This window comes from Bufo gargarizans, unplaced genomic scaffold, assembly GCF_014858855.1.
Source record: "Bufo gargarizans isolate SCDJY-AF-19 unplaced genomic scaffold, ASM1485885v1 original_scaffold_843_pilon, whole genome shotgun sequence".
Lineage (NCBI taxonomy): Eukaryota > Metazoa > Chordata > Amphibia > Anura > Bufonidae > Bufo > Bufo gargarizans.
Genome location: NW_025334724.1, coordinates 27,280 through 40,972, shown reverse-complemented (window position 1 = coordinate 40,972; position 13,693 = coordinate 27,280). Strand labels below are relative to the sequence as shown.

Here is a 13,693-nt window from a genome sequence, read left to right as displayed (position 1 = left end):
CAGAGATGTGCAGTATATATCAGAGGGTTTTTCACCCTAACCAAAAAGCTGTATTTCTGTCCTAAATGTGACAATCACTTATGCGCGTGTAATCCCAGATGTGCAGTATATGAGAGGCTTTTTTCACCCCAGTATGCCAAAGCCATATTTCTGTCCTGCATGTGACAGTCACTTATGCATGTGTAATCCCAGATGTGCAGTATATTAGAGGGTTTTTTCACCCTAACCAAAAAACTGTATTTCTGTCCTAAATGTGACAGTCACTTATGCTTGTCTAATCCCAGATGTGCAGTATATTAGAGGGTTTTTTCACCCTAACAAAAAAGCTGTATTTCTGTCCTAAATGTGACAGTCACTTATGCACGTGTAATCCCAGATGTGCAGTATATTCACACTTGCGGTAGGGTGATCCGGCAAGCAGTTCCATCGTCAGAACTGCCTGCCGGATCCGCCGATCTGGATGTGTCTGAAAGCATTTGTGAATTGCTCTCCATTCAGAATGCATGGGGATAAAACTGATCAGTTATTTTCCGGTATAGAGCTCCTGTGACGGAACTCTATGCCGGAAAAGAAAAACGCTAGTGTGAAAGTACCCTAAGGCAGAAATAGTATGGAGGAGAAAGAGCGGGGAGGCAGAAGTCAGCTCAGCAGGAGGGGCCTACAAGAAGAGAGGTGGGAACTGTTGGTCCGGGAAATCTGTTTAGGAAGGGGTCTGTACCTGATTTAAGCAAGATATTCGTAGGCAGTGATCTGCCCACCCACCTGCCCTGTTGATGGTTGCACTGTGGCCAGGGGTGAGGATCTTAGGTGGTTTGAACATTTTATCTCATCACGGTAGTTGACAGGAAGGAGGACCGTGTAGACAATTATTAAAGGAGTTTTTCAGGTTCCTGATATTGATGATCTATAATCAGGAAAGGTCATTACTATCCAATTGGTGAGGGTCTGACACCCTGCACTCCCGCAGATCAGCTGTTCACGGTGCTGGAACTAGATCTTGAGTGGAGCAAGAAGCAGACTGTGTAGACCAGGGATGCCCAACCTGCAGCCCTCCAGCTGTTGCAAAACTACACCTCCCAGTATGCCTGGCCAGCCTACAGCTATTAGGGCATGCTGGGAGTTGTAGTTTTGCAACAGCTGAAGGACCGCAGGATGAGCATCCCTGGTGTAGACAGTCTAGTGGCCATGATGGGTCATAGCAGGTCATCTCCCATTCAGCTGATCAGTGTGGATGTGGAGTGTCGGACCCTCACCAATCCAATAGTAATGATCTTTCCTGAAAATAGGTTATCAATATCAGGAGCCTGGAAAGCCCCTTTATATGTTGTAGCCCATCAGAGTTCAGTATGGAAGCCTCATCTTTAAGCCTGGTAAACAGTTATAGAGAAAATGGTGTGGATCCTCTCAGAGAGGAGAAGTGAGAAATGTGCAACATCCTTGACAAATTTATCAACCCTTATCTAGTGCAGTGTGAATTGGGACTATGTATCTAGTATTGGCTGGGTAATTGCCTACCATGTTTCCTTCTGGGAATTGTTCTAGTGTATATTCAAGAGTTATTTAAATTAACGTAATATAACATTGTAGATAAGTTAATAATGAGGACAATAATTTCATCTCGCAGAACGTTCTTGTGATCTAATAGTATGGACATGAGTAATAGGTTGGTAGCCAACATGGTGCACTACATGTTGGCACCTTATGCATTCAGGATACTAAGTATAGACAAGCGTCTATGTATCCTTCTGCATTGTGGCTTGTCTACAACCAACTGGTAACTGGTATTTTAACCTGCCCTTGTATATCACTTGTGTGGCCTTTTTCAGTGATGTCTTGTAAATTTGATCCTATTTTTAGCAATTAGCTTTGGGTACAATACAATGTATTCTTATGCAGGTAGGTTTTCTGTAATCGGTACAACCCTTGGACCATCTAGACCATTTAAGCTCTGGTTGATTGAAGATATCACACTCCTGATGCCTAACATGCCTGAAAATGATAAAAATGAATTTAATTATAACTGAAATGTAGGATAGCGAAAGATGCATGTCATAAAAATTCCACTGCTCGTGCCAGTGTCAGACTGAGGTTTCTAAAGACTCCCATATACATTCAATAAAGTTTAGCCAAACCCAGTGATTTTGGTGGGACCAGCTGGTGGGAAGAATCAGGCTATATTGTATGGAGGAGTTGTGAAAAATAGCTGATAAAGCATTTGGCCGACAGCTATTTAAGGTGTATGGGCATCTTAAGGCCCACCAGCAGAAATGCTTCTTAGGAACCACCACATTCTGGCTATACAGAATATTTATCAATCCACTTTTAATAGCATTGTAATTTTTGTTAGTAATTGGCTTCAAAGTCAACTCCAACTTAGGCCTCATGCACACAACATGTTTTTTCACTGTCAGTGGTTTGGCTTCAGTGGTCCGTGTCCGATTTTGCTTCAGTTGTGTTTCCTTGTGTCTTCCTTATTTTTTGTCTGACAGGGGGGAAAAAAGGAAGGTTAATGAAAAGTGTAATTTTATTGCACCAAGGTCTTGTAGAAAAAAAGCGGACACGGATGACATACCAGTTGTGCATCCGTTTTTTTTTTTGACGGACCCATTGACTTCAATGGGTCCGTCCTCCATTTTCCACTGACAAGAATAGAACAGGTTATATTTTTTTGACGGACTGGAATCACGGATCACAGACGTGGAGAAAAAACGGAGGACTATCAGATTTTTTTCACAGCTCCATAGAAATGAATGGGACCTCCGCTAAACTGTGAAAAATGACGGAACGAACGCGGATGCACACAATGGTCATGTGCATGAGGCCTTAGGTTGTCTGCTGTTTGAAGCCATCTTCCAAAAATTCTTCAGGCTTCCTAAATGGAGCTTTTACCTGGTCTTTCTGAGACCCCATCTTCATTATTATATTAAATATTTTTATTGTGGCTGCTTGTCGCCACCACCCCTCTGCTCACCTGCTCCAATGCTCCTGGGTTCCAGAGGTCTAGACCCACTGGGCTCTCTTTCTCCTCCTTCATGGCTAGCTTAGCCACTGGAGTAACTCCATCCCACCACACAAGCAGCAGCCTGCTTTTTGCCAGCAAGGTCACTCTCTGCCTGTGCAAGGGCATGCTCCTATTGGCTCATAAAGGGAAAGCAAGTGCACCCTATTCTTCCCAGCCAAAGGCTGACTAACCTTATGGGATCAACAGATTCTATTTTGCTAGTATTCTGCAATGGTGTGCAGTTTCATCTGCCTCTGTACTGACTTCTTCCTGTTTATGGGATTTGACCCTTTGCTGCCTGACATGACCTCTGACTGATCCCCATTCAGACCCTGAGGTGCCTGTCCTGACCTTGGCTTGTCCATGACTACATTTTGACTGATCCTTTGATGTCTCTTGACCCCTGTGGTCCACCAGTCACTTGAAAAGAGACTAATCCCAAAGAAAGCTGCCAGGTGGTTCCTCTGCAGCGGAGTTCAGATCCCTGTGCTGCCATTTTGGTTGTTGAATCAATGAGTTAAATATCACATGAAATCTGAGCATGCTTTACCTGAGGAATACTTGGCACATGTTTCATAGAGCGCCCTCCAAGGACAGCAGAATATATGAAAATCAACAGCAAGAGGAAATCACTGACCAGAAGAATAGAAGCAGTTGCCATTCCCCCCTGAAAGCATAATTAATTTGATGGGGAAAAAAATTGATGAATATAACATATTTTAGGTGTTCTTCAACACATCATTTTTAAATATGACAACAATAGAAAAAAAAAGAACAAAGGTGCATAGACTGTTGAGGCACTTCATAGAAATAAAAGGCACATTTTATAGACTGCATTATGCAAAGCCTGTGGGGATTGTGAAAATCAGTATGTCATACATATCCCTCAGACCCCACACAGAGTCCATCCATTTGGGGCAGATTTCTCTATGTAATTACCTCTGCCTTTGCTTCCCTTAGGAAGCAATCATAGCTTTCATTTTTCAAAAGCAGAATACAAAATGAAAGTTATGTTTTGATTTGCTGCTATGGGCAAAAAAGATAGCTTAGCTGTTAAACTGTTTCATAAATATGCCCCATTGTATTTAGAACATGCTATAAGCATTTTCCATCTGCAAGGTTACTAAAGGAGGGTTAAGAATCTCCAAGAGAGTTATGCTGCTTATTCAGAGGGAAAAGGGGAGCATTTTATTTTTGCTATAGGGTCTTCTGGATTCTATATTATCCCATGATTATAGTGGTTCCTAAACTAATTGTTGTCGGCCAAACCCTCTCAGAATGGGAGGCTTGTCCAACAGTCTAATGTGTAGGGGGAAAGAAGGATATTAGTAACTCAAAATAAGTTGCCAGACAACATAGTAGATGTTCCTCAAGGGAGCATCTGACCAATTGGATTATTTTGGCCCAATCCTTTTGTTTTCCTGGGGAATAAGCCACCGCCAGAAGTGTCCGGCAGTGGCTTTTTTTGCTCCCTGCATTGAATATACATGCATGTGTAACACCCCAGAATTGTGTTACTACACGCCTCTACCTCGCTACTATCTTCTAAAAGCCTTTATACTGTCATCATATATAATTTATATTATGTCCTCCACAAATGTGCATACAAAACCATATTAAAATCAATTGTTCATGTAATTTGCCTGGTTACCAGTAGGTGGCAGCAACACATTGGCAGGTACAAGCTTACAGTTTAGTGTATCTAAGCTGGAATGGATTATTCCAGCTTAGCTCTCTCTCTGTGGAGAGGTGGGCTGGTACCACATCCTGCAGCATGGGTGAAGAAGGAAGTTAGAGAGGAGTGTAGCCCACCCCCTGCTAGGGGTACGGTGTGTTTGTATGGAGCTCCTCTGCATTGGGATGACAGCAAGGACCTAGTCTCGGCTGAGACTTGGCCATATACCTAGCTTGAGCACCTTCAGCTCAGCTGGATGAGGAAAGCAGAAACTACAGACAACCTCCAGAGTTCCAGGAAGAAAGCATCCCCTGAGAAAGCATCTGTGAAATAAATCCAGAGACCTAGGAGAAGCCTATTCCTCCTCAGCAATCTGTCCCTATACAGCAGAAGTACAGATAAGTGCAGAAGCTAATCCTGCCATAGTTACAGAGCTACCAAGCAGACATTTTATCCTGCAAGCTCCACATTTAAAGCAGAAGCACTCATTCCTGCCGATGATTGCCAAAACCTGCTGGGACCAAGAGACCAAAGCTGTATACTGTTTGGATAAAAGTTGCCTCAAGTAAAGAAAAGTTTTAACTTCATCTAAAGGTCTGGACATAATTTCTTTTGCAAAATCCCTCTATTACTCCTTCTATCACTACACTCAAATGTATTGCAAGTGAGCCAGGAGTCCAGCCGTACCCAGGTAGGAGACACCGCGACACAATTATCACTATCCTACAGAGACATTATAAGCCATTACACCACTCTGGCATTCTTAATCTGGGACGTGCGTAATAACACCTTGGAAGGGCCCTGGGATAATACCCTGTGCACACTGCAATTGGCGTCACGACAAATACAGGATATATTATCCACCTGACCCGGCCACTGCACTATAAGTGGCGTCAGCGAACCCGTTCCAGGTCACTGCACATGTTTGGTCAAATCAAACATGAATGTGTATGGGGAAGTGGGATAAGATAGCTGCCGGCTGAACAATCATCCATCTGAAAACGATTGAATTTGTAGTTCAAGTAAATAGTGACCTCAGTTGACAATATTTTCAGCATAAAATGTTTTTCCTGGGCCACTGTAACTTGAAACTACAGTACATTTAACATACAATGCCACAGACACTGATGACACTGATTTGCAATACATTTGATCGGCTGAAACAGCCTCCTGATCAGTACACACATGAAGAGGGCACTGGCTATTTGTTCAGTCCCACTAACTCAACCATCATCTTACCCCCAACCCCACACCCTAACCCAGGAAATAAACACACCACACCACTGCTTGGATTTAATCGGCCACAGCAGCCGTTTATTGAATAAATACAAAATATATAACAATAAATTAACCAATGACGAGGGAGGTCCTAGAAGCCCCAATAACTCCATAAACGCTGGAACACCTGCATCTCCATCTTGCCCCCAGCCGTTGAACCCAGCTCGGAGGCAGCAACTGATGGACGCGTAATTAGTTCCTACCAGCTCCTCGATGAGAGTCCAGCCCCTCCCGCGGGGCCCTCCCATCCTCAGGTACCACCATATTCCTCCACTTCAAGGACCTCCCCCGCCTCCACGACTGCCGCGACATATAACACACCACCACTCCCCTACTTCCACATCCAATAGGGTCGGGTGGGTGGGCGTTTCGCTCCCCTGGCCGCACTGTCCCGACTTCCGCCTTCTTCCTCCGTCCCCGCTCTGGCCACGCCCCCCGACGCCCTGGCAACTCGCGCCTCTACTCCTATCCCGCCCCCACCAACAACTAACCCTTTCCCGACCTGTCCTTCACCGCCAGGCCTCTTCATGCGCGTCCTCCCCCACCGCTGCGCTCCAGTCCGGCCTGACTTTCATTCTGTTGAAACACTTGCATATTGAAGTGCTTGCATTGATTGTCTACTCTAGTAGAACCACTCTACAGCACATTATGGTATTACATGTCTGATATTCTTGTTGCAGGATGAGTTTGTAGGAGGTGGTAGTAACCACCATAAAAAATAATGTTGTTGACTATGTGTAGTTTACTAAAGGTTAATCGGGTTTTATATAATATTTTAACAATGCACAATTTATAGCCAGTGTTCCACTTTAAATTGAGGGGGGCTCCAAGAGAGCTGTAGAAGTGACACCACTGTAGGTGTAGCTGCTGTAGGGAGCAGATCAAATGGATCGTATCTTGCCTATCTATGTGTGACGTATGCTGTAGCTACTGTGACAGGAGACTGAGAAGCAACATCTTGGTCATGCACTGCACATTTGGTCCACAACACAGTCCCTGTTGTGGGGTCATCTCTAAAGTAACAGTTTAGCCAAAAAAGCAAGCCTGTTAGTATGGTGCGTAGGTTTTGGAGGCTGAGGCAGAAAGCAGCTGGTACCAGAGTAAATAAACTCTGTGTCTGGATTACTGGTCTCCAACCATCGGCGAAAAGCTGCCATCAAATTTGTAAGATAATGTTAGGTTATTTTGTCCTTTATTTGTGGAGCTATATTAAACTGCTGCTGTTTGGTAGCAACAACCTGTAAGGCTACTTTCACACTGGCATTTTGGCTTTCCACTTGTGAGATCTGTTCAGGGCTCTCAAAAGCGGTCCAAAACGGATCAGTTTTCCCCTAATGCATTCTTAATGGAAAAGAATGCAGCAGTTTGCCTCCGTTCAGTCACGATTCTGCTCTGGGGGTGGACACCAAAACGCTGCCTGCAAAGCGGAGCCAAATGTATCCGTCCTGGCACACAATGTAAGTCAATGGGGACGGATCTGTTTTCTCTGACAATCTGGCACAATAGAAAACGGATCCGTCCCCCATTGACTTTCAACGGAGTTCAAGACTGATCCGTCATGGCTATAGAAGACATAATACAACCGGATCCGTTCATGACGAATGCGTGCGGTTGTATTATTGTAACTGAAGCGTTTTTGCAGATCCATGATGGATCCACAAAAAATGCTAGTGTGAAAGTAGCCTAAGTTAGTGCACCTCTTTGCAGTAAAGTCAAAGTGAGTTTGGTTACCTCTGTCTGCCTGTTTATATTGTGTGGCTTGCCTGAACTGTAGTTTAGGGTGGTCATGTCTGCAGTACCAGCCATGACCTGTGCAAATTTGCTCCTTTGGACACCAGGTGAGGATAACTCCATGGGGCACATTTATTAAGCTCACCTTTGTTTAGGAGTAAAAAAAAAAAAAAAAAAGACTGGCGTGTTTGAAAAGCCTGTCTTTAACCCTTAGGCTCCCAGTGCTGTACATGCACAGTGCTGGGAGGGTCTTTAAACATGGTGCCCCGCCCATGTGTGCAGCTGGCAACATTGCCAGCAGGTCTCTGCTGTTTGAAACAGCAGAGGTCTATGGGTAAAGTCAGTGGCTGGCAATAATGCCAATTGCAGTCATTTAAGCCTAAATACAGAAAAACATCTAAATACCAAAAACCCCGTAAATGTGCACTTCTGGGTTACAACTGTGCGGTGATTGGGGATGCCAGTCATTAGTTCTAATCAATTCACCACCCTTTCCCAAGAATAAAAAACTAATATTAAAATATTTATCCCATATGGTGAATGGTGTAACGGAAAAAGTATCAAAATGGCTGATTCACCATTTTTCATTGCTTCTCTTACCAAAATCAATTGAATAAAATGTGATTAAAAAGTCACACACACTCTAAAATGATATCAATAAAAACTACAGATCTTCCACCAAAAAATGAGCCCCCAAAATAGCTAGTAGACATATGTGGTATTGTTGTTATCGTACTGATCCAGAGAATGAAGGACACAGGTCAGTTTTTCCGCATAGAAAACGGCGTAGGGATAAAACCCATAAAACTGTGGCTTAATTGAGTATTTTTTTCCAATTTCACCCCATTTGGAATTTTTTTCTCACTACATTGTATCCCATATTAAATAGTGGCAGTAAAAAGTACAACTTATCCCGAAAAAACAAGCCCTTATACGACTATGTGAATGGAAAAATAAAAAATGTTATGGCTCCGTGTAAAAAACACTAGTGTTCCATAGAGTAATGGTCTTTGCAATGATGATTCAAATAACCATTAATATTGTAACTAGAGGGAACCCTGTATCATTACATGTATTATTAATATACTTACAAATGCTGCACATCTTATTTCAGACCGAAAATGTTGATGACATTGTTCCGTAACTATGTACATATCTAAGGAAGCCAGTATTAATCCAATGAAGCTGATGAATGAGTTTATGATGTTGAGAACCATGGAACCATTAACCTATATAAGAAAAAAATAATAAGAAACCGTTAATGAGGGACATTTGTCAAGACTGGCGCAAAGAAAAACTGGCTTAGTTGCCTATAGCAACCAGTCAGATTGATCCTTTTCAATTTACAAAGAAGCTCTGAAAAATAAAAAGTGGAATCTGATTGGTTGTTGTAGGGAAGTAAGCTAGATTTCTTTACACTAACATAGTAACATAGTACATAAGGCCGAAAAAGACATTTGTCCATCCAGTTCGGCCTGTCATCCTACTAGTCTGATAAATCTCCCTGTGTTTTGAATCTCTACGCTTGAAGTTAATGTCCACCTTTTAACACCAGGCGAATCTTCGGTGCAACATTCTAAGTTGGACTCATTTCTTATTATACAATAGTCATGTTTTTTCAAGACCAGTGTGCTGGTCCTGACCAGGCCTGCACTACTGGAGAAGGCATTTATGATGAGGTGCTGGCCTTGTCATAAATGAAATGCCTACTATAGCTTGGAAGAAAGCAGAGACAGAGGGGATATGATAGAAACTTTTAAATACATAAAGGGAATCAACTCGGTAAAGGAGGAGAGCATATTTAAAAGAAGAAAAACTACCACAAGAGGACACAATTTTAAATTAGGGGGGCAAAGGTTTAAAAGTAATATAAGGAAGTATTACTTTACTGAGAGAGTAGTGGATGCATGGAATAGCCTTCCTGCATAAGTGGCAGCTGCAAATACAGTGAAGAAGTTTAAGCATGCATGGGATAGGCATAAGGCTATCCTTCATATAAGATAGGGCCGGGGCTATTCATAGTATTCAGATATATTGGGAAGACTAGATGGGCCAAATGGTTCTTATCTGCCGACACATTCTATGTTTCTACTCTGGCAGTCCATGTGCTAGTTTATGGTGTAAATAATGATAAATGTGCCCCACTCCTTTTATGGAAACCTGGCGAGAGGGTCATAAAAATGCCTGTTGAGGTTAAAAAAGTCACCATTTCAGTTACTAGTGTTGATTGGCTGCTTTGCAGCCTTTCAAAAAGCGCCAAGAAAGCGGCGAACAACGAACCGAACCTGGACTTTTACGAATCCTTGATTTTTGGAGGATCCACAGACATGAAAAATGAAAAAAAAATCTAAGTCAAGTTACGGATGCACACAAGATTGTCATCCGCGTCCGTGATCCGTGTCTGTTTTTTCCTATCATTTTAATGGCAAACTTGACTTAGATTTTTTAAAAATTTTTCATGTCCGTGGATCCTCCAAAAATCAAGGCTTCGTAAAAGTTCGGGTTCGGTGTTCGCCGCTTTCTTGGCGCTTTTTGAAAGGCTGCAAAGCAGCCAATCAACAAGCGTCATACTACTTGCCCCAAGAGGCCGTCACAGCCATGCCTACTATTGGCATTGCTGTGATTGACCAGTGCAGCATGTGACCCATCCTCTATTTAAGCTGAAATCACGTAGCGCCGCACGTCACTCTGCTCTGATCATTGTAGGGAGAGGTTGCAGCTGCGACGTTAGGGTGAGATTAGGCAGTGATTAAGGCTAGGTCTACACAACGACATTTGTTGCGCGACAAAAAGTCGCGCGACAAATAGGGCGCAACATTTGTAGCGCAACATTTTGTTGCACTAATGTCGCGCGACAATTTTTATAATGGCAGTCTATGGTGTCGCACTGCAACATGCGACATGCTGCGACTGCGACGCAACAGTCGCAGAAAAATCCATCTCGAATGGATTTTCTGCGACTGTCGAGTCGCAGTCGCAGCATGTCGCATGTTGCAGTGCGACACCATAGACTGCCATTATAAAAATTGTCGCGCGACATTAGTGCAACAAAATGTTGCGCGACAAATGTCGTCGTGTAGACCTAGCCTAACTCCTCCAAAAGACTTCATTCAGTGATCGATCTGCAGCTGTGGATCATTGAACTGCTGCTATTCAATTGCTCACTGTTTTTAGGCTGCCCAGAGCGTTTTTCATTCACTTTTTTCTGGGGTGATCGGCGGCCATCTTGTGTCTTGTGGTGCGCCAGCACAAGCTGTCACCAAGTGCATTTAACCCTCAATAGTGTGGTTGTTTTTTGGCTATATCCTACATCGGTCAAGCTGTTACACCAAGTGCATTTAAACATCAATAGTGTGGTTATTTTTTGGCCATATACTACATCAGGGGCAAGCTGAGCCTGTTACCAAGTGCATTTAACCCTCAATAGTGTGGTTGTTTTTTGGCTATATCCTACATCAGGGTCAAGCTGTCACATCAAGTGCATTTAACCATCAATAGTGTGGTTAATTTTTGGCCATATACTACATCAAGGGCAAGCTGAGCCTGTCACCAAGTGCATTTAACCCTCAATAGTGTGGTTGTTTTTTGGCTATATCCTACATCGGTCAAGCTGTCACACCAAGTGCATTTAACCATCAATAGTGTGGTTATTTTTTGGCCATATACTACATCAGGGGCAAGCTGAGCCTGTTACCAAGTGCATTTAACCCTCAATAGTGTGGTTGTTTTTTGGCTATATCCTACATCAGGGTCAAGCTGTCACACCAAGTGCATTTAACCATCAATAGTGTGGTTATTTTTTGGCCATATACTACATCAAGGGCAAGCTGAGCCTGTCACCAAGTGCATTTAACCCTCAATAGTGTGGTTGTTTTTTGGCTATATCCTACATCAGGATCAAGTTGTCACACCAAGTGCATTTAACCATCAATAGTGTGGTTATTTTTTGGCCATATACTACATCAGGGGCAAGCTGAGCCTGTCACCAAGTGCATTTAACCCTCAATAGTGTGGTTGTTTTTTGGCTATATCCTACATCAGGGTCAAGCTGTCACACCAAGTGCATTTAACCATCAATACTGTGGTTATTTTTTGGCTATATCCTACATCAGGGGCTTGGCTGTGCTTGCTATTTTATTGAGGGGTGAAATACAATTGCCAAAATAGCAGTACCCTAAATCTGGTGTTTCAGCTGTGGCCAGCCAATTGTAATACTGTCTGCTGTCTGGCAAAGTATATATTTTTGTTCAGGGTTGAAATACAATTCCCAACTAAGCAATTTCCTAAATTAGTGGTTTCTGCTTTATCAGGGCTACTTTAAATCTATTCATTAAAAGGGTATATAAGATTCAAGGTGCAGATAGGGTCATTCTCAATAACTTTACACACACGCTACAGTGCATTTCCAAGTCTCATTCTGTCTGTAAACGTATACCTTTCACCCAGCGCCTAAATACTAGGCCTCAAATTTACATCAATCTAAATCTGTGGTTATTGCTGTGGCTGGTCAAGTTATGTAGTGTCCGTCAAAGCACAGTTTTTGTTCTGGGTTGAAATACAATTCCCAATTTAGCAATTTCCTAATTTAGTGATTTCTGCTGTATCAGACCTACTTTAAATCTATCCCTAAAAGGGTATATTAGATTCAAGATGCTGATAGGGTCATCCACAATAACTTCACACGCTACCGTGCATTTCCAAGTCTAATTCTGTCCGTAAACGTATACCTGTCATCCAGCGCCTAAATACTAGGCCTCAAATTTATATTCAGCTAAATCTGTCGTTACTGCTGTGCCTGTATTAGTGTAATACGGTACCTAAATAGATAGCCATATAGTGTTAGGTGTCTGTAAAAAAAGGCCTGAATTTGAATTCAATAGATTGGGCCAAATAATATTTTTGTTATTGTGGTGAACGGTAACAATGAGGAAAACATCTAGTAAGGGACGCGGATGCGGACATGGTCGTGGTGGTGTTAGTGGACCTCTGGTGCTGGGAGAGGACGTGGCCATTCTGCCACAGCCACACGTCCTAGTGTACCAACTACCTCAGGTCCCAGTAGCCGCCATAATTTACAGCGATATTTGGTGGGGCCCAATGCCGTTCTAAGGATGGTAAGGCCTGAGCAGGTACAGGCATTAGTCAATTGGGTGGCCGACAGTGGATCCCGCACGTTCACATTATCTCTCACCCAGTCTTCTGCAGAAAGCGCACAGATGGCGCCTGAAAACCAAGCCCATCAGTCTGTCACATCACCCCCATGCATACCAGGGAAACTGTCTGAGCCTCAAATTATGCAGCAGTCTCTCATGCTGTTTGAAGACTCCGCTGGCAGGGTTTCCCAAGGGCATCCACCTAGCCCTTCCCCAGCGGTGGAAGACATAGAATACACTGACGCACAACCACTTATGTTTCCTGATGATGAGGACATGGGAATACCCCCTCAGCACGTCTCTGATGATGACAAAACACAGGTGCCAACTGCTGCGTCTTTCTGCAGTGTGCAGACTGAACAGGAGGTCAGGGATCAAGACTGGGTGGAAGACGATGCAGGGGACGATGAGGTCCTAGACCCCACATGGAATGAAGGTCGTGCCACTGACTTTCACAGTTCGGAGGAAGAGGCAGTGGTGAGACCGAGCCAACAGCTTAGCAAAAGAGGGAGCAGTGGGCAAAAGCAGAACACCCGCCGCCAAGAGACTCCGCCTGCTACTGACCGCCGCCATCTGGGACCGAGCACCCCAAAGGCAGCTTCAAGGAGTTCCCTGGCATGGCACTTCTTCAAACAATGTGCTGACGACAAGACCCGAGTGGTTTGCACGCTGTGCCATCAGAGCCTGAAGCGAGGCATTAACGTTCTTAACCTTAGCACAACCTGCATGACCAGGCACCTGCATGCAAAGCATGAACTGCAGTGGAGTAAACACCTTAAAAACAAGGAACTCACTCAGGCTCCCCCTGCTACCTCTTCTGCTGCTGCCGCCTCGGCCTCTTCTGCTGCTGCCGCC

At 43.6% G+C, this 13,693-nt stretch overlaps 1 long non-coding RNA gene across 1 annotated transcript; it reads right to left on the bottom strand.

Moving 5' to 3' along the window:
• Positions 1-479: 479 nt before the first annotated feature.
• LOC122924137 lies at positions 480-8,909 on the bottom strand. The gene is made up of 3 exons (XR_006387373.1): positions 8,777-8,909; positions 3,552-3,668; positions 480-1,989 (listed from the first exon to the last, which is right to left on the bottom strand). It is a non-coding gene; the product is annotated as an uncharacterized LOC122924137 (long non-coding RNA).
• Between the last annotated feature and the right edge of the window lie 4,784 nt (positions 8,910-13,693).